General features: G+C 33.9%; 1 long non-coding RNA gene across 1 annotated transcript; it reads right to left on the bottom strand.

Annotated features, from left to right (window-relative positions):
* Positions 1-19,946: 19,946 nt before the first annotated feature.
* Positions 19,947-20,456, bottom strand: LOC120175803. The gene is made up of 3 exons (XR_005521276.1): positions 20,373-20,456; positions 20,171-20,266; positions 19,947-20,003 (listed from the first exon to the last, which is right to left on the bottom strand). It is a non-coding gene; the product is annotated as an uncharacterized LOC120175803 (long non-coding RNA).
* Positions 20,457-22,229: the final 1,773 nt, after the last annotated feature.

Here is a 22,229-nt window from a genome sequence, read left to right as displayed (position 1 = left end):
GATCGGTCTCCATTGTCGACCCTAGAAACATATCCGAAAGTCCTACCCTGATTATGACTCCTATCTGGAGTCTGAATAGAGGCCTGAGAACTCATAGGAGTTTGAACAGGTGTCTGATCGACATGAGCTAGATATGGACAATTCCTCAGGAAGTGCTTACTGGATCCATAACGAAAACATATACCCATCTTCTTACAACACTGCCCCATGTTGATTTCCACAAAATTCACAACTCGATTTCGAAGTGGAATATGCAGAATCCTCTCGACTAGCTACGGTAGGTGGAGAAGATTCAGGCCTCGAATCAGACTGACTCATCTGATGAGAAGAAGTACGAGATCTTTTATCAGGGCGTGCAAAAGGTGCAGACTGACTAGAAGGCTTCCTAGATCGATCTCAACCTACTCTATCACTGTTAGGTGTAGAAGCCTCGACTTCCTCCGCGTCTTTTGCTCTTCCAACTACAATATCGAATACCTCATCCTGATGAGTAACTATCTAATGACGTAACTTGAATCAAAGTCCCTAAGTAAACTTTTGGCACCTATCTCTCTCGGTAGGTACTAGACTGAATCCATACTTCAGCAATTTCAAGAACTCGATCTCATACTCAGAAACGACATATCTCCTTGAACCAGGTCCTGAAGCCGCTGTCTTCTCTTAGCTAATTAACGTTGACCCAAAAAACGGCTCCTAAGGCGCTCTATAAAGAAATCCCAAGTCAAACGATCAGTCAGAACACTACTGACCACTGAATCCCACCGAGTGTGAGCATTCTTGTCCAACATAAAAATTGCTCCTAAATAACGTTGATGCGGATCTAAACATAGCTGATGCATGTGTCGCTCAGTATCACTGAACCAATCCTCAGCCTCATTTGGGTCTCCACCAATAAGTCCACTAAACTTTCTAACTTTGTTAGCAATCAGAGTCTTAGAAATAGGAACCTAAGGTACAACGCCAGCAGCTCTGACCGCTCCCTGAATCAATTGAAGAAATTGTCTACCAAGATTCTTATCTAATACAACTCTAGTAGGCTCAGGCTCAGTAACAGTTGCTCCTCTAATCGGAGTATTCATTCCAATACCATATTAAGGAGGCATATCCGTCGAGGTCAGAGAAGTAGGATCATCTATCGGAGACGGGGGATCCACACGTATCTCATCCACCGGGTCTATAAATCTAGCCACTCGGCCGCGACCATGGCTAGTTCGACGACCACGCCTAGCAATCATCTTGGTGGATCTCGATTTTACTACAAAAGATAAAACCTAGGATTAGATTGACACATGGAGACTCGAACACAAGTAAAAACTTTGTGACATGGCCTTAGTGACATTTTGTAAAACATTTTAAAACTATATTTTCAGTTTAGACTCATTCACAGTCTGAGGTTTAAAAACCAAAAGCTCTGATACCAATTAAATGTAACCCCCTAGACCTGACCTATGCGTTTCGACTAAGTCTAACAGATTACATTAAAGATTCTTAAGAACATTTCTCAAAAATGTTATTCGTTAATATAAATCATATTACAAATGACCTTAATAAAAATATAATAAATAACGATAAAACCCAACTCTTGAATATAAAACTAAATGCGACCTGGAAAAATAAAACATGAAATAAATCTGGAGCATCGTAAATCAAATATCAATATCAAAATCAGTAAACATCATAAAATGATAAATACCTAAAAAATAAGGCACATGTCACCATAATTAAAAGTAGTTCTATCCAAGAGTATTTGAAAGGGGTAAAATAGTTTGAAAAGTGAGTTAGAGGCTCAGTGTGTCCCAAAAGTGCAGAAATAAAAACATACAATTATGATTTTTAAAACCAATACAGATCACAGTCGTTAAAACATCATATGAGTTTTTAATTTAAAAACTCTGAATCGTCCTCCAACCGAATGCCATGTGCAGTTCCCCATAACTGCACAACCTAAGGGAGTACCTTGGGGCCTGCGAGCATACCCAAGACAATTCTTAGGGCCACAAAGGCTTACCCAAGAAAATCTCAGGGCCGGAGAGCCTACCCAAGGGTCGCCTTAGGTCCATAAGGAATTACTAGTTGGTGTTGAACCTATACGAGGAATTACCAACAATGATTGAACCTGCCAGAGTCTTCATACCAGGACCAAGAGTACCCTGAAGAAAACATTTTTCAGATGGTAACCAATAGTAACAGTAATTCAGAGTTTAGACAGATCATCAGTTCAGTAAACCAGTATCCAGAAATCATAAGCCGGGCAATCATGCTTTACATTTCAGTAAATCTGGAATCAGGTAAATCATACAGGAGTCAAATCAGATCAAACGTTGTATTTCAAATCAGAGAAAACAATTATGTGCAGATGAGATTTGAAACAGATATTTAAAACATTTATTTTGCACATAAGGAACACACCTCGATAATAGGGTCAGTCCGGGAGATCTATTGAACACTAGATTCACTAGGCTTTTCTATTGAACGGCAACAAGTATTCACGGTCTCTCGAGGATGGCGGATCGGGAGGAACTGAGTCGAGCAGTGAAACAGTCAGGAGATCCCCGAGTACCTTTTAACATATCATAATAATAATTAGTCATTGACCATTCAGTTCAATTAACTGAATTAAAACACTTATATAAATATGTATTTTTCTATTTTAAGGGTCAATTCGGAGGCTTTCGGGTTTGAATTTTGCAAAACGGACTTCAGAATTGGACTCATGATATCGAGAAACATAAAATACAACTTTTCAAAAAATTTAACTTTTTGGTCAAAGTCAACGGTTAACGGACAGTTAACGGTCAAAGATCAACGGGTCGGATCGGGTCGGGAAGAAGGGTCAGATCGGGTCGGACTGGGTCGGGTCGGGTCGGTCAATGGTTTCAAAACTGTCCACCACGCGGTGGACATTCCCCACGCACAAGGGCAGCGCGTGGGGGTGCATGCGGTAGCCTGAGAGTCCCAAAAAATTCTACAAAAAATTCTAAAATTATTTGAAGGGATTTTGAGACACTTACCAAGCTCAGTTCAAAATTTTGAACAGTGGATATCTCGATTTTAAAACGTCAGAAATTTAATTGCCTCACCCTATCACGCGTCGGTGACAACGGAGACAAGAAGAACACCGGTGGACTCGGAACGTCGCAAGGAACTCGATGGTGTGGGAGGTGTCGAAAACGGAATAATGATCGACGATGAATCGATGAATTTCACAGTGGTGGTGTTAAAAAAACTTCGAAACTTTGAATCGAAATTCACGGCTTTAGACAACATTTCACGATGAGAGGTTTACGGGGTTTAGTTCACCGGTCGACGACGAACCAAACGGGAGTGGTAGTGTGAGCTGGATCGGTCGGACGGCTACTAAATTTCCTTTAACTTGTAAAATGGCCTACAAGTTCTGGAAACTTTTAATTTGGCCCTTAAATTTCACCAAATTGATTAAATTATATTTTTTCGGGTTGTTACATCTTGTGCAGATTTACTTAGCATAAAATTAATCCCCAACGACTCCAAAACATCTCCAACGGCTATAAAAACCACAAACTCATTCCAACATATAAAAACAAGTTTAGGACACTTGAAGAAGGTTGACCAACACATACCCAAGCAATCAAACACAAGAGAAGAGTTTTTCATTCTTATTTTCCTTTCTCTTGTAAATATTTGTGTCTTGAGCTCATTGCAAATCTTTTATTTGTTTTCTTGTGAGCTTAATTTTTTTAAACACTTTCCTTGTGAGATTTTCTTGTATACATATTGTATTCCTTTTGTAAAAGGGGATTGGTTCTAGCTCAGCCTGTGAAAAGCTAGGGAGTTGTAAATTTTATCTCTTGATCTTGTAAAAAGAAAAAAAACCAAATTAGTGATTTTGTTAGAAAATCCTTAGTGAGGAGCTAAGATAGTGGATATAGACTTGGTTGAGAAGTTGAACCACTATAAATCCTTGTGCAAATTGTCTATCTTTTTACTCCTTACTCCCTAAACTCAAAAAGTCAATTCACTCCCTCTTGGCAAATCATTCGATTGATCAATTGAGCTTCATCGACAATCCCAACATTTATTTATATTCTTTTATTTATTAAAAGAACAAACATAAATAAGATTTTATGTTCTTTTAATTAAATGAACTTTGTTGAACAAAAGTTTATAGGGTTTGGAGATTATAATATAATTTATAAAATTTGAAATGAAGTTTATTATGTGATTTATAGGGTATGAAGTAAATTACAAAATGTAAATAAGTATGGACCAATTTTAGATACAAATATAATTTTAAGGACTAAATTAGACAAATACTAAATTAAAAATTTAAATTTAAATAAATTAAACAACAAAAAAGGGATCAAATCAAAATAATTGTAAAATGTGAAGAAAAATTGTACAATATACTGAATTACATTCATTTCGAAAGTTGACAAAAAATTGAAATAATTATAATATATGTATATATATTATATAATAATATAATATGACACATGTGTATATATATATATATATTATACTTATATTATATATATATATATAAAGTATAAATATATAAATTATATAAACTATAAAGTATATAAAATATATAGTATAAGTATATATAAGTGTATATATATATATTATGCATGTATATACTTATGTGTGTGTGTCTATATCTTATACATGTATATATATATATATATATTATATGTGTATGTCGTATATGTTATACATGTATATATATGTATGTATATATATATATATGTGAATTAAAATTAAATATAATTAAACAACAAATGAACATAAATATATAATAATTATAATTAGAAAAAATTAAATATATTAACATCATATTAAAAGTAAAAAAATTCTAATAAGTATAATAATTATATATATAGTGTGTGTGTCTATATCTTATACATGTATATATATATATATTATATGTGTATGTCGTATAGTTATACATATATATGTATGTATATATATAAGTATATATATGTGTTGTTACATATATGTATATACAAAGTATAGACATAAGTGTATATATCCAAGTACATATATAAGTATATACATAAGTACATATATAAGTATATATAAATATGTAACAAATCAGATTAAGGTTGAGTCAATTATATATCAGGTTCATAACATGTCAGATCGATAACAACTCAGGTAATATCAATTATTTACCAGGTTAATCTCGGGTTCGAGTTCATATGATTCAGATGATGGTTGAGTTTGGTTATCATATTATCGGTTCAATTCGAGTTCAGGTCGATCTCAGATTGGGTGTAGGTCAGGTTCAGATCCACAATTTCCAGGTCCAACTCGGATTCAGGTCAACGCCAGTTCGGACTCGAATCGGTTTCAAATCACCACCACTCAGGTCACAAACAATTTTAACTCAAGTCGGTTTCAGTCAGTTTTACATGTTGAATCAGCCTTTTACATCCTACTCCTAATCATACCTACGCGTGTTATCCGAGTAGCTCGTAAAAGTAAGAGATGCCCGATTCAGCTTGAAAAGAACATAACTAAAGATCTTCATCGATCGCCAACGACAAAGTAAATGTTAACTGCCACCCAACGAATTTCATTTTGGATTTCTATGGGATCTAATTGTCCAAAACATTGGTTCCATGCAGGAGAGAATAGCAACCATCTCTTATCTTTTCATGGTTATACATCCTCGAACCACATTCAAACAACCCAACACTGAATACGGTCGACCTCCTATATGGCATCCTACATATCAAATGAAGCATCATTCATCCTAATGAAAGTTCAAATTACCACTCATTCAAAGCAGCTGTCTTTTAAGGATCAAACTCATGCAAGATAGAACCACTGATATAGCTATAAACATCACAAAAAAACAAGAGTAGTAATACATTGCCCTCAACATATTTCAGGATTCTTTCCAACCTCAATTAAAATAGATTTCCATGTACTTGATCTTCGATTAATACTAATAACACAACAAAGCATGTCTACCATCTCACTCAAATTCCACAATAAAACTACGGGAAGCAATGCACTAAAACCGAGTTAGCTTACTAGGAAGAAGACTCAAGTCCTTGTGAAAGGCCCGGCGACTGTGCTCCCATCTTCATTGATCCCAGTGAGAGTTTTCTTGTCCCCGGCTTGTCGTCTTCAGCACCCAAAGCAAGGCATTTCAATTTGGAAGACCTCAAACCCAACACAATCCTACCTCTGCCAGACCCCAAATCCGATACCTCGAGAAGAGGCTTCTGAGTGCAAATCACAAATGGAACAAACCTCAACGCCATTGAAAAAAGAAAGCGAATTTGAAACTGAATCACACACAACGTTAATAGTTTTACTGTTTTCTATGGAAAGAACACAAGGGATAAAGGCATAAGCTTCAATCTTTCAATGAAGGAATGAAAACACTGTAAGAAACCGTCATGGAGAATACAGGTTAAAGAATCAATGGACCCCAAATACACCCAAAAAAAAACCCCCAAATTTTCTAGTTTTCAGCTGGGGTTTTAGAGGCGGGTTGAAGTGAAAAAATCAAAGTAACGTACAGGTAAGCAATTCAAAGAGTTGAGTAGACTAGAAAAGATATGACAGGTTTACCATCATCTCCTTCACCCATATCACAAAGAACTTGCGTTGTAGACTCGAATCTCAATGGTTCACCATATGAAATTCTGTGGTTGTGTGTGAATGTAACATATATCAACATACAGGTTACAATGAATTCATATTAAAGTTTAACAAGAGCGATAAGTATTGTATCGGAGTCTCACTCGGCAATCACCCACTCATAACACATCCTATACGCTTATCAAATTTTCATAATTTTCTCAACACTGTTGAGCTCCTGAAAGAGGCTCAAGTACCGGAATTGTGGTAACTTTTAAAATGAGTGTTGCTACAAGTGCAGAAACATTTAATAATAATATTCTACAAAAGCTAGTTGAATATCTATACATCAGTAAAAATCATTAGTAAAATAAATAATTAATCAAAGAAAATTCAGATTTCAACGTCCATGCGGAAAACTGTGGATCCACTACAGTGGACTGTCTAGGACATTAATCAGATAGAGCAAATAGAACAAGAGTTCAAGTTTAGCGGAGTAGCAAATGAATAAGAAAAGATAACGGTCCAATGAAGGCCGACTCAGTGGGTCATGCTGGATGTTAGTGGATCAAGCTTATTATCCTCCCATGCCAAGACAGGAAGTCTTTCTTGCTCTGAAACCAACCTCACGCAATGGCCTTCGCTGTAGGAGCCACGACACCCACAGTTTTCACTGAGGTCCCATGTCTCAACTCTTGCTTGAAATGAGTAAGCCATTACAAAGCCACGTGGGATCCAACTCAGAAAGCCAAACCCATGTCCCACAATCCTAGTGCCCCCACTCAGGTCACAAGCTCCCGTTACAAAGCTCAGCTGTTAATTTTGGGTTAGCAACATATAAATGCCAAATACTTGCTTCTTGCTTCTCCATGTGGGATTCTTCTTCCGAGGTGCTTTTTCTATTTTATATAAATAAGTAAACTGATAAAATATAATAATAATATTCTTTTATTATATTAATTATTTTTTATAAAATGTATGAAAAGGTATTCAAGTAAAAAAGACCACTTCCTTCCTATACAATTATACATGGACGATTGACTATATGAAAAGGTATACCAAAGGCATAACTCTTACCTCATCTTATGAAGAGGTATAATTGGCTCATGCATTAGCCAAATATGTTTCTATTTCTAGTGTACCTTTACGTTTTCAGTCTGTAACTTCGACTAGTACTGCATCAGTTGTTGCTTCAGATGCTAATTTCAGTAATGACTGTCGTTATTTTAAAAAAATCGTAAAATTGAGTTTTATTGAAATCATATCAAAATTAACTTCATAAAAAAAACTATTCGATCGCCTATTGCAATCATAGTGAATCCATCTCCGACATCTCCATTTCTCGTCAGATACGATGAAAAATTCATTTTTTGTGATGGTTGGGAATAATAAAAATAATTGTAAGAAATATACAACCATAGTTGAGTTTCAAAGATTAAAGGCCCTCAAGTGGGGGATATATTGGTATCACTGTGACTTTTTTATTGTCTCTAATGTTTAAAGTTAAAGTTTCACAACATTGTACACCATTTCTCTAGGAGTGTGACGAAAACCTATGGGGGATAAAAGAGCTAAATATGAAAGGAAAGAAAGAAAAATAGTTCATGACGAAGAAGCTTTGAAACTTATAAGTCGACCTTCCAACGATAATTTTTAGCTTATAACACCAGTTTTCTTTCATTTTATGAATTTGTTTTATTGTTAGTTTTGAGTTTTATAATTATTATTTTACTTTTGAATATTTTATTAGCTTATTTGATCTCATATAATGAATAATAAATGATTTATGTGCAGCTATAAAAAATTTCACATTCAAAAAGTAAAGAATGTGAAGCTCCTAGAAATTGGTGAAGAATTTATTGTTCAATTTGTTACGGACATGAAGTGACAATCAAGTAGGTGGTAAGATGTTGATGTAAAAGAGAACCTATTGGCCAACATGTCTGCTTCATTGCTTGGATCTTATTTTGGAAGAAATCGGTAACAAAAATGTGTGAAAAATGTCTTATATCAAGAAAAAAAGATCACTTAAACCCATTTGTACTCGTATTGCATTTTGTAATTCTCGCTCAAAGATGGTATCGATACCTTCCTCAAGGTATTGGTACCCTGGGTATCGATACTGTTATTGTCAGGTATCGATACCCTTTGAATGCCTTTGTTATTTTTACTCTTGAAGTATCAGTACCTCATGAATAGGTACCGATACACATAGCCATTTTCCTTTTTAAACCCGAAATTCACTCATTTAGCTCAAACACTTCATGTAACATCCCCTTTCATATTCTTAACTAAAATACACTCACTTAACCCATGTATTCATTTATCACATCCTTACCTTCAAAGTTTTATCATATACATGGAATTCAAGAATCATACCAAATTTTCTATATGTTCTAAATCCAATTCTATCACTTCATATCTCTTAATTCAACTATTGACAAGTCAAATTTAGCTTCCAATTTTACTTATCAACTCTTTTCCAAAAATTCATTTAAAAAACTCCTAATCTTTAATCTCTCTTAACTCCTTCATTCTTTGATTTTAAGATGACTTAAGCTTTTATTAAGCTTAAGTATTATCCAAGAATCATAACCAACTCTAAGGTTCAACAAGAAATTAACTAACAAGAAAACTAACTTTTGCTTTGGCTCTCACTTATGAAGGAAGAAGAAGAAGAATAAGGTTGTTCTGGATATTTCCTTTCTATCTTCCTCTCCACTACACGTGTATATATCTCTCCATCTCTCAATTTTTAATTCATTTCCTCATCAAATGACCATTTTGTCCTTCCATTCTTCATTCTTTAATATTTAATCCTATACACAATTTACAATATAAATCCCCAAAACTATTCAATTTATTTACTTTGACTAAAAATTCTGAAATATTTCACTTTAGTCACTAACTCGATATTGAGGATGTTACACGATCCGATATGGAGTGTCACATTAGGGTCACCAGAGCAACCCACCGTAAAAATCTCAAAAAATATAAAACTTTTATCAAAACATGTAAACTAAAAAAATACTTGCTCTCGTTACAAAGCTCAGAGGTTAATTTTGGGGTTAACAACATATATAAATGCCATATACTTGCTCCTGCTTCTCCATTTGGGATTCTTTCTTTTGAGGTTCTTTTTCTATTTTATATAAATAAGTAAACTGATAAAATAATAATAATAATATTCTTTTATATATTATTATTTAATTTTTATAAAAATGTGCGAAAAATGTATTAGATCAAGTAAAAAAGACCACTTCCTTTAATACAATCATACATGGACAATTGATTATATGAAGAGGTATACCAATGGCATAGAACTCTTATCTCTTCTTATGAAGAGGTATAATTGCTCATGCATTAGCCAATTATATTTCTATTTAAAGAGTACCTTTACGCTTTCAGTCTGTAACTCCGACTTGTATTGCATCAGTTGTTGCTTCAGATGCTAATTTCAGTTAATGACTGTCGTTATTTTTTTAAAAAAATTGAAAATTGAGTTTTATTGAAATCATATCAAACTTAACTTCATCATATATAAAAAACTATTCGATCGCCTATTGCAATCATAGTGAGTCCATCTCTGACATCTCCATTTCTCGTCAGATACGATGAAAAATTCATTTTTTGTTGGATGGTTAGGAATAATAATAAAAATAATTGTAAGAAATCTGGAAACCAAAGTTGAGTTTCAAAGGTTAAAGGCCCTCAAGAGGGGGATATATTGGTATCACTCTGACGTTTTTATTGTCTCTAATGTTTAAAGTTTCACAACATTGAACACCACTTCTCTAAGAGTGTGACGAAAACCTATTGGGGATAAAAGAGCTAAATATGACAGGAAAGAAAGAAAAATAGTTCATGTCGAATAAGCTTTGGAACTTATAAGTCGACTTTCCAACGATAATTATTTGCTTATAACACTACTTTTCTTTCATTTTTTCTTTCATTTTATGAATCTGTTTTATTGTTAGTTTTGAGTTTTATAATTATTATTTTACTTTTGAATACTTTATTAGCTCATTTTATCTCATATAATGAACAATAAATGATTTTTGTGCAGCTATAAAAAATGTCACGTTCAAAAAGTAAAGAAGGTGAAGCTCCTAGAAATAAACATGGTTATGAAAAGGGTTATTATGATATAGTGGAAAATATGGTGGATGAAATTGGTGAAGAATTTATTGTTCAATTTGTTACGGATAATAAAGAGATAATCAAAGTAGGTGGTACGATGTTAATGCAAAAGAGAACCTCTATTGGCCAACATGTTTGCTCATTGCTTGGATCTTATTTTAGAAGAAATCGCTAACAAAAATGTGTGAAAAATGTCTTATATCAAGCAAAAAACAGATCATTTCCTTCATATACAATCATACATGGACTACTGATTATATGAAGAGGTATACCAATGGCATAGAACTCTTATATCCTGGGATCACAAGATTTGCTACCAATTTCATTGCTTTGGAGATCATTGTTAGAAGCAAACAAGCATTCAAAGAAATGATGACTTCCTCATAATGAAAAAGGTCCACATATGCAAGAAAACAAGATAGATTAGAGATGATTGAAGTTATTAACTCCACACAATTTTAGAAAGAGACGGGTGGTGTCTTAAAGATCCAAGAGCCGTTGGTTAAAGTATTAAGGATGTGTGATGGTAATGAAACCAACTATGGATTTTTATTTATGAAGTCATGGATAGAGCAAAATTGTTAGTTCAAAGAGATTGTCATTCTTACCAGATATATTAGAAAATAACTAATATGTTGGTACGTTATAAAACTTTTAAATTTAAATTGTAACGGCCGATATAACCATATAAATATATAAGCATAGCAAGAAATTCAAGGGGAGTTCAGTCAAAGAATGAAAACATTTCAGACCCGATAAGCAATCCTCACACTTGAACCAATAACAGGAAATGAAGACAAATCGATTATAGACAACGTTTATATTTTTGACCTCATCCAAAGAGTTTATACTCCTTTTGCCATGGAGGAAGCCTACTAAACTCTTCTCATTTTTGCTTGTGTGCACTTAACAGTATTCCATTGCCACGATGGGGCATGCAGAAGAACACGAGACTACTGTTCTTGAGTTGACTTACTGTTATGAAGTGACTGAATATACCAAGGAAAATGCATATGCGCAGGTCCATTTTTAATCCATTTCCACTTGGCTATATCTTGCAACAAAAGTCTCTGTTAGTACTGATTCCAATACCCTTTTTTGGTGGACGATAAATAATATTTTAGATCTAAGAAAAAGATTCAAATTTTATTATCTGTATTAAGAAACTGTGGATCCGCTACAGTGGACACGTCTTGGTTATTAAATCACACGGAGCTGTTACAGATTATTGGAGGGCATACAGGAGAAACGAGGAATAAGCAACAGAGTAATGAAAATCAAACAACATACACATGGTTCTTCAAGAGACTCCAATAAGACCATAGCTAATTATCACTTGGTTCTTCAAGGCACCTCTCATCTAACAGTTAAGCAAAGAAGAAAGCCTTTCCCCCCAATTGCAAACAAGTAAATAGCAGCAATACTTTACAGATATGATAATAACATTTAATCAAGCAGTCCATATCAACAATGGCGAAGTAATGCTCTTCTGTTGTCTTCAACCCAGCTGCAGTCCAATTCCCAGAAAACTTAGACATGGTAATCCCTGAGAAAAGTGGGTTGATTTTGGGAGGAAACAAACGGAGAAAGAGGTTAAGTTTAGCAGCAGCAAAAAGGAGATTTTGAGAGGAAGGTCTTCGCTGCTGTGTGAAACCAGCCTCACGCAGTGGCCTTCGCTCTAGGAGCCACGGCACCCACAGTTTTCACTGAGGTCTCATACCTCAACTCTTGGCTTGGAACGGGCAAGTCATGGCAAAGCCACGTGGGTTCCGACTAAAGGAGCCAAACCCACTTTCCACCATACTAATGCCGTTTGTTTGGTTGTTCGTGTTCATCAGTTTATTCTATTAAAGTTAAACGAACGGACATGAATATACCCTCAAGGATTCAATGTAAAAGTCTCGTCTTTTCTTCCGTTACTTGCTTTAAAATGGACAGAGCTATGGGTTCAGCTTCTTGAAGAGTTAGGTCTACATGAGAAGAAAAAAAACCATTATTACATTAATTAGCATAAGAAACACGTGCATATACGAGACAGGGAACTTGTTATTTTGACATGACATGCTAACAACTATACTGAAAAGATATGCAGATGATTCTTCATCTCCTTCACCAAATTGAAGGGCCAGATCACAAAGAGCTTTTATGTGGACTCAACTCTCGATGGTTCACCATATGAAAATCTGTGGTAATGTAACATGTGTCAATATACAAGTTACAATATTAATTCATATCAAAGTTTAAGAACAGTAATAACATGTGTCAATATACAAGTTCCTAAAAGAGGTTCTTGTGTTAGCTTTTAACAAGAGTGTAACTTCAACTCTTCTAGTGCAGAAACATTTAATAAAAGAAAACAAGTGAGAAGGTAAGGAACCTTGGGGGCATGGAGTAGCATATTGACTAAAAAATCTGAAAAGGAAAATCCTACAAAAGCTAGTTGAATAGCTAAACATCAATAAATTTTTTTAATAGGTGGATATAAATTAGATTTCAGAGTAAAAATCATTAGTATAATATATAACTAAATAAAGAAGATTTCAATGTTTGTACCGAAAGTGTGGATATGCTACAGTGAACATTAAATCAGATAGAGCTGTACATACTTACATACATACATACAAACATATATATACATACATACATTATATATAAAAGTTGCATCAAACATTTATCATCATGTGTGTATTAAAAACATTTATCGCCTCACTTGAGGACAAATCAAATGAATTTCATCTTGACATCCATCATAATATCCAAGATAGTCAGTCAAAAATGCATTATTTTGATCTCTCAGGAAATCAAAGCTAAAAAATGATAGATGTCTTTAACTTGAAGAAACAATGATTTGACTTCCTGAAGTCAACAATCAGATCTTCTGAAGCATTCCATCCACTAGCAGGAACAAGCAAATTATCAGTATCATTTGATGTTGTTTCTCTCGAAACAAAATGTCTTCTCTCTATAGACAACTTCTTTTGAAAAACAAATTTTGTCTCGCTTGAGACAATTTTCTAAAAACAAATTTTGTCTCGTTTGAGACAATTTCTTGAAAAACAAATTTCGTCTCACTTGAGACACTTTTCCTTTGAGATACAAATTTTGAATTTGTTTCACATTAAACAAAGTTGATCTCACTTGAGATCGTTTTCTCTAAAAATAATTTTTGTCTCGTTTGAAACAATTTCTCTAAAAACAAATGTTGTCTCACTTGAGACAATTTTCCAAATTATGATGTTGTTTCATTGGAAGCAAACATCATCTTTGAGTCGTTTCTTTTGAAACAAAGGATATTTGAGTTTGTTTCACTTGAAACAAAATGAAAAAAATCTTTGAGTATGTTTCTTTGATAACAAAATTTTGTCTTTTAAGAAAGTTTCTTTTGAAAAATCTTTGAGTCTGTTTCTTTGGAAACAACATTTGCCATTTGTGAGTCTGTTTCACTTGAGTTTGTTTCACTTGAAACAAAACTCATCTTTGAGTATCTTTCTTTTAAAACAAAATTTTGTCTCGCTTGAGATAATTTTTCGTGAAAAATCTTTGAGTCCTTTCTTTTGAAACACCTATCTTTGAGTTAGTTTCTCTTGAAACACACACCTTTGAGATCATTTCTATTAAAACAAATTTTGTCTCCCTTGAGACAGTTTCTCTAGAAATAAAAAATCTTTGAGTTTGTTTCTCTTGAAATAAAACCATCTTTGAGTCGTTTCCCTTGAAACGAATTTGACTCTTGAAACGTTTTCTCTTAAAACAAGATCATTTTTGAGTTTGTTTCTCTGGAAACAAGGTTTTCTCCCTTAAAATAGTTTCTTTTGAATGAAAATCTTCGAGTCTGTTTCTTTGGAAACAAAATTTTGTCTCACTAAGATACAATTTTCTGAAAAACAAAGTTTTGTCTCTTATGACGATGTCTTTGGAAAAAAATCATTGAATCTGTTTCTTTGGAAACAAAATTTTGTTTCTCTCGAGACAGGTTCTTTGAGAAAATTCTTTGAGTCTGTTTCTTTGGAAACAAAATTTACCATATTTGAGTTTGTTTCCCTTGAAACAAAACAAACAAAATCTTTGAGTATGTTTTTCTTGAAACAAAAACATCTTTGAGTTTGTTTCTCTGGAAACACCGATCTTTGAGAACGTTTCCCTTAAACACAAATTTTGTCTCGCTTGAGACAGTTTCCTTTAAACATCATATTTGAGTCGTTTCCCTTGAAACAAATTTTGTCTCTTTTGAAACATCTTTGCTTTTGAAACAATCACTTGAGTTTGTTCGTTTCCAAACAATCTTTGAGCCGGTTTCCCTTGAAACCGTGTTATCCTAAAGATGCCAGAACTCTTCATCACTTATGAGCCGTGTCATCCACCGACAGATCCTCATCACGTAGGAGCCGTGTCACCGAGATAACAGCCATCCTCATCGTAGGAACCGAGTTATCCCTTCCTAAAGATGACCAGAACTCTTCATCACGTATGAGCATTTCATCCCCAACAGATCCTCATCACGTAGGAGCGTGTCCCCTTAACGCCACCTCATCACGTATGAGAGTTCGTCACCCTTCCTAAAGAGACCAGACAACGTGTGGCTTTTCTTTCCCTCAACCAGATGTCAAGAGGAGCTGTGACACCCGTTTGTCTGGGTCTTTTTTATTTTAATTATTATTATTATTATTATTATTGTTATTTTTATTAATATTAATTAATTACATATTTTGTAGGCAAGCCCAAATGGACTCACTCAGCAGACCCACTCACAAACCCGGTTCAGCAGCCCACCAGCATAGATCCGACCCGATTTAAAACCCTAAACATATTAGGGTTTCTTGGAGATCCAGCGCCGCTCAATCCATTGATCTGGACACAAATCAACGGTCCAGATCAATGACCATTCTAGGGTTACAGGAACCCTAGCCCAGATGAGTACTGTCGCCGCCACTGCATGCTGCCGCTGCCTACTTCTCTGTTGCTTCAGCCACTAGTTCTGACGCCGCCGTCGTCCTTCCCTGCATGAACAGTGACTCACCAATCCATCAAACAGTGACCCAGATCCTATCTAAGTCAGAAAATCAGAAATCTCATCCTATAATTCTAGGATATTATTATCCTACATTGAGACACTCAAATATCATCAAAAACCATCACCAACAACCATCAAAGAGGTCTAGGATGCAACATAAAATAAAGAAAAAGAAAGGAGAGCATTCGGGTTTTTCAGAGAGAAAACAGAGAGAGAAAAGAAGAGTTTACAAAGGGGGAAAGAAAAATCCCAGGCAACCTATTCGAACCAGAGAGGAAAAAAAAGGAAAACAAAAAGGGAGAAAGAGGAGAAACCCTTACCTCGTTTCTCCGTTGAAAGCTGAGCTCGTTGGAATTTAAGAACCCTTCGAGTTCTTCGTGGATTCACTCCGTTTGAGCCTTTTCCAAGGGAAACTAACCCCGAATTTGGGACCAGGGCGTTGAGGTGCTTCGAGTAGTGCCCTTTTCTCTCCGCTCCGAAACCGACGTACGACGGTGGCCGCCGATCAATGGCGGCCGACACGGTGGAACCCCACCGGAATCTGGGCTTCGGTTGAAGCTTGGAGAGAATTTTCTCTCTCTTTCTCCCATTCTCTCTCTTTCTCTCTCGCAGGCAAAGGAAAAAATGAGGAAATGGGATGAGTTTGGCCTAGGCTTGGCCTTATATTTGGTGTGTTAAACGACGCCGTTTCAAGGGGCTGGGGCTGCGTATTTTTGCAAAGAAGGGTAAATATCACGTTTAGTCCCCCATGCTTTGTAATAGTTTTATTTAACTATTAAATGAAAGTTTGCTTTATTCTATTTTGAGCACTTATGTTTCTGTATTTCTATTTTAGTCCTGTTATTATATGTTATATTATTTTTGTTAATGTTTGACTTTGGGAACCATATTTGTAATTATTTCATTTAGGTCACTGACTTGGTGTTGTGTATTTTTGTGGATATTGGAATTTGGTCGCAATATTTGTAACTTTATTATTTTAGTCATTGTTAGTATTTGGTTTAATTTCTGCTTAGCCCCTAAGTTTCTATTTTCTCTATTTTGGTTCCTAAATTTTCGTCTCTTCTATTTTTGTCCTTTTAAGCTTCTGTAATTGTATTTTGGTCCTTATATTTCTGTTTTTTTCATTTTAGTCCTATTATTGTTTGTTATGATATTTTTGTTATGATGGACTTTGGACATTATATTTGTAATAGTTTTATTTTAGCCACTAATTTAATACATTGTGCATTTTTTATGTTGTTTGATTTTGGCTATGATATTTGAAAATCTATCATTTTAGTCACTATTTTTGCATTTAGTTTAATTATTGATTAGTACTTTATATATTTGTAATTGCTATTTTTAACCCTGTAAATTTATGTTTTAACTATTTTGGTCCTTTTGAGTTTATGTTTTATTTCGGTCCTCGAATTTCTGTTAATCCTATTTTGGTCCTTTAAAATTTTTTATTGTTCTATTTTAATCCTTTGGTATACATATTGTTATGTTATGTCTTCATTTGTATCATATGTAAATAGTATGTTAACTTTATTGTTGTAAATATTTATTTCGCATATTTCGATTTATATTTATTTCCATTGTATTTATTTATTTAATATTGTCCAAGCATGTTTCAAGAATCATATTTGCAGAATGGGCGGGGAAAGTGTCACTTGATCGAAGTGGTACAATCCGATACGACATTCGAACAAAATGAAGCTTGAAATAAATTAATTTTATTTTGTTAATTGTTAATTGTTAATTCATTTTTTTTACACTAAACAATGCAAGTTATGTATTTTTATTTTTCGCAACTGTCAATTAGTAATTTATATTCGATATGCATCTTTTACATATTTGACGATAGAATATCCTTTAACAATGGAAAATGGTTGAAATAGCTTTCCCGATGGAGGATTGCAAATTTCAAGATTTTTATCGAGTTAAAGTATTTCTTTTAAATAGTTAATTCGAAGCAAATTAATAAATGTTCGATAAATGGATCACATTTTAACTTTATATTCGATTCATAATTTCCACCATTTACGATAACGTGTAAGCGACGCAGTACCAGTTTTTGGGCGTTGTGGGGAGCTAATCCTTCCCCACATGTAATCGACTCCCGAATCCATTTAATCGAATCTTTGGTGACGCAGACTAAATTTTGTCTTATAAAATGATTTTTCTTAAAATTATTTTAAAAGAAGTTTTTAGGTATTCGACCTACCTAATTCAAAGGTCGATGGCGACTCCTTTTTCAATTTAATTCCAAATTAATTCCACATCATCAATTTTTTCAAATTGAAGTCATAATCGTTTTTTAAATAATATTTTATTGTTTTATAAAAAAAAAGGTTATGACAGCTATTACAGATTATAGGAATAAAGAGGGCATACAGGAGAAACGAGGAATAAACAACAGAGTAATGAAAATCAAACAACATACACATGGTTCTCCAAGAGACTCCAATAGCTATCACTTGGTTCTTCAAGGAAAGTTCACATCTTAAAAAAATAAAGGTATAGTAACATTTAATCAAGCAGTTCATACCAACAATGGCAAAGTGCTATGCTTCTATTGTCTTCAACCCAGCTGCAGTCCAATTCCCAGAAAACTTAATCCTTGAGAAAAGTGGGTTCATTTTGGGAGGAAACAAACAGAAAAAGAGTTCAAGTTTAGCAGCAGAAAAAATAAATAAATAAAAAGATGGTGGTCCAGTTAAGGTCGGCTCAGTGAGAGACGTTGGATCTTAGTAGATCAAGCTTGTTATCTTCCCACTGCCAAGAGAGGAAGGTCTTCGCTGCTCTGTGAAACCAGCCTCACGCAGTGCCCTTCGCTCTAGGAGCCACGACACCCACAGTTTTCACTGAGGTCCCATGACCCAACTCTTGGCTTGGAACGGGCAAGCCATGGCAAAGCCACGTGGGATCCGACTCAAGGAGCCAAACCCATGTTCCAAAATCCTAGTGCCCCCACTCGGGTCACAAGCTCCCGTTACAAAGCTCGGCGATAATTTCTGTGGGTAGCAACATATATAAATACCTAATTCCTGCTCTTACTTATCCATGTGGGATTCTTTCTTTGAGGTGCTTTTTCTATTTTGTACAAATAAGTAAAATGATTACCAGGGGAAAAAAAACTTGAGATGAGAACTTGATCCAAAATAATAATAAAAGTATTCTTTTATATATTATTAATTGCATTTTGATTAAAAAAAATTATGTTATAGCATGACCTACTATTAATTTTTATTTTCAATTAATATTATTAATTTGACAAATTGATATTCTATTTAATTATTTTTAATTTGGATGAAATGTGAAAAGTTAAATGTTATATTGTATTAGATAAAATTTTCAATTAAAACTTTGAATTAAATGAAAGTCATTAAATTCTATTTAAATTCGAGAATCGAGTTTTATTGAAATCATATTAAATTTAACTTTAAATCGGAAAAATAACTATTCGATGCCATCGTGGTAAATCCATCTCCGACATCTCCATTTCTTAACAGATACGATGAAAAATCCGCTTTTTGTGGATGATAGGGAATAATAATAATAATAATAATTGTGAGAAAACTGGCAACCAAAGTTGAGTTTCAAAGGTTAAAGGCGATCGGACGGACATGAATATATCCTCGTTTGTGTTCATTCGGTTCGTTTGCAGGACTAGCATTAGAAGTTATCGGAAGTTATATGTTGTAATCGCCGCTATGTTTCTGGGGTCTTAGTGGATTTAGTTGTAACTGGCGCTTCCGTCACAGGAATGATAGTCGATGTAGAAAAGATAGTCGAAGTACCTGGAACCACACATCAACCGGATTAATAGCATTAATTTGATCACTAGTTATGATAATCCCACTTTCAAGAAAACTGTGCTTTGCTTTCTCCATCTGAATACGAGTATACTACACTTACATGGCAGTCCCACTGTTAGAATCGTCGACGACCTCAGAGGACGCCCTTTCCATCTGAAATTGCTCCAAGAGGCGAGATAACAATCAGAATCGTCTCTGATAATGATAAGACAAAGATAACACTCTGCTGTAGTTACCTTTGTTAGATTAGTATCCCTTAGAGAGAACACAGCCAAGGCTTTGAATAGCATGCCAGGACATTCTTCTAGAGTAAAAACTATACTGGTCTGGAAAGTCGAAAGATTATCAACGAAAGAGACACATTAATCGAATAAATGACCAAGTTCAAGGAGGTATACCTTGTAAACCCTGTCCGTTCTGGGAATTATAGGTTCTCTTGCAAGTACCAAATACCTGGTAACGTTATCATCCTCGTCCTGATGCACGACATGGAGTAAATCAACAATAGAACGAAATGTGCCTTTTTGGCCGAGAAAGGAAATGTTATTCAATACACACCACGAACATAGTGAAGCCATCATTCATCTTCATCGAGAGATCTATGTGGAATTAAAGAGGGATAAGAATACTGAAGGTTTTTTACCTGGATTTTATCTGCAAGAGTGTCAAGCCCATATAATGCAGCTGCTCTAGCACTTGCTATTGCGCCTATATCTCTTTTGCCACTCGAAGCAACCATCTGTTCCGGTATCATGGTGCGTGGAACCACGAACAATAATATAACAAGAAATGAAAAAGATACAACACGAAGAAATTGAATTAGCACAAGAAGATCTCGAAAGTACCCGAGCAGCACCAGCAGAATCATCAGCACTAAGTCTAATAATGCCTAAGTTAGTAAGGGCCATATCACATTGAGCAAGTGCCTGAAAATGAGGATATTGTTAGCAAAACTAAGACTTCAAGAATCAAAATGCCAACCTTGGCATGAAGTTTGCACATTCGATAAAGCAATCCTCACATTTGAAGATAGATCGGTTATGGACGGCGGTTGTAATGCCTCAAATATTGAATTAAGGACTTTATTGAAAATATTTAAAAATAGGAGTATTTATTCGATTAAATAATAAAAGATGAGAATGATTACGATTAATGGTTTATTCGATTATAATGGTTTATAAAATTAAACAAAATTGTACGGCTTTTCAAATAGGAAACAATTTTAAAAGTAATGTGACATCTGTATATCGTACACATAAAGGTATACGGGAGATGGGTGTTACAACGTTTATACAGAACAAATATATATTGGATGTTAGAAACTGTATTGACAAAAACCATATAACGGTACGATTCATTAAAATATAAACACAAACACCTTATAAAAGAACAATACAAGAAACTGGAAATAAATTTATAGTGATAGCTCACAATCAATGTATTTCCTCTAGCAACTTTTGGACATCTAAATCAAATATTACAACTTAAGAAAATCACTAGATCATACCAGTAGACTATCAAACCTAATTAAAATCTATAGTATCAACCGAGATCGACCTACCTAAACCTTTTAACGGTTACATTCCATATCAACACACGTGTAGAACAAGTACATTCGATCGGTATCAAATCAAGAACACCTCAAGCTTGTTCGTCCACGTGTGAGTAGCTTCCTATTATGCATGATACTCGAAAAGTTTCAAAAAAGAACGCTCCTCCTTAGGGTCGTGAAATCACATAATCGTTCAGGTTTCAGTCGGATTCTGTCAGTTTAGGTCAAAATGGTTCATGTCCGAATAAATTAAATACCGAGTTAATTCAGATTCGGGTGGACTTCAGTCGGATCTCGTTCAGATCGGGTCACAATATTAACAGACAAAATTTAGATTGGATCTTACCGGATACGAATTAACTTCAGGTAAGGTCATTTTTGGATTAATTATTTTTCGCATTTCATGAACATTGAATTGTAATTGTTAATTGTATATGATTTAGAGTAAATTAAAAGAATATTAATAATTATGGATTAATTTTGATAAAAATATAATTTTAAGGACTAAATTGAACAAACATAAAATTACAAACAAAAATATAAAAATGAACTAAATTGTACCCATTTAAAAAGTTGTTGAACAAAAGTTTATAGGGTTTGGAGATTATGATATAATTTATAAAATTTGAAATGAAGTTTATTATGTGATTTATAGGGTATGAAGTAAATTACAAAATATAAATCAGAATGGGTCAATTTTAGATACAAATATAATTTTAAGGAATAAATTAGACAAATACTAAATTAAAAATTTAAATTTAAATAAATTAAATAACACAAAGAGTTCAAATCAAAATAATTATAAAATGTGAAGAAAAATTATAAAATATATTGAATTGCATTCATTTCAAAAGTTGACAAAAAATTGAAATAATTATAATATATGTATATATTATATAATAATATAATATGACACGTGTATATATAATGTATATTATATATATACAATATAGTATAAAGTATATAAACAATATAGTATAAATATAAGTATATAAATTATATAAACTATAAAATATATAACTATATATATATAAGTATATAAGTATATAAGTGTATATGTTGAACTATGTTTTATAATATTTTCATATAACAAATTAAGGCAAAATGTTATTTGGACTTGATTGAATTTATTCAAAGTTTTCAAAAATAA

Source organism: Hibiscus syriacus, unplaced genomic scaffold (genome assembly GCF_006381635.1).
Source record: "Hibiscus syriacus cultivar Baekdansim isolate YM2019G1 unplaced genomic scaffold, ASM638163v2 tig00112215_pilon, whole genome shotgun sequence".
Classification (NCBI taxonomy): domain Eukaryota; kingdom Viridiplantae; phylum Streptophyta; class Magnoliopsida; order Malvales; family Malvaceae; genus Hibiscus; species Hibiscus syriacus.
Note: the sequence above shows the minus strand (reverse complement) of the source record. Positions and strands in the feature narration are given on the sequence as shown.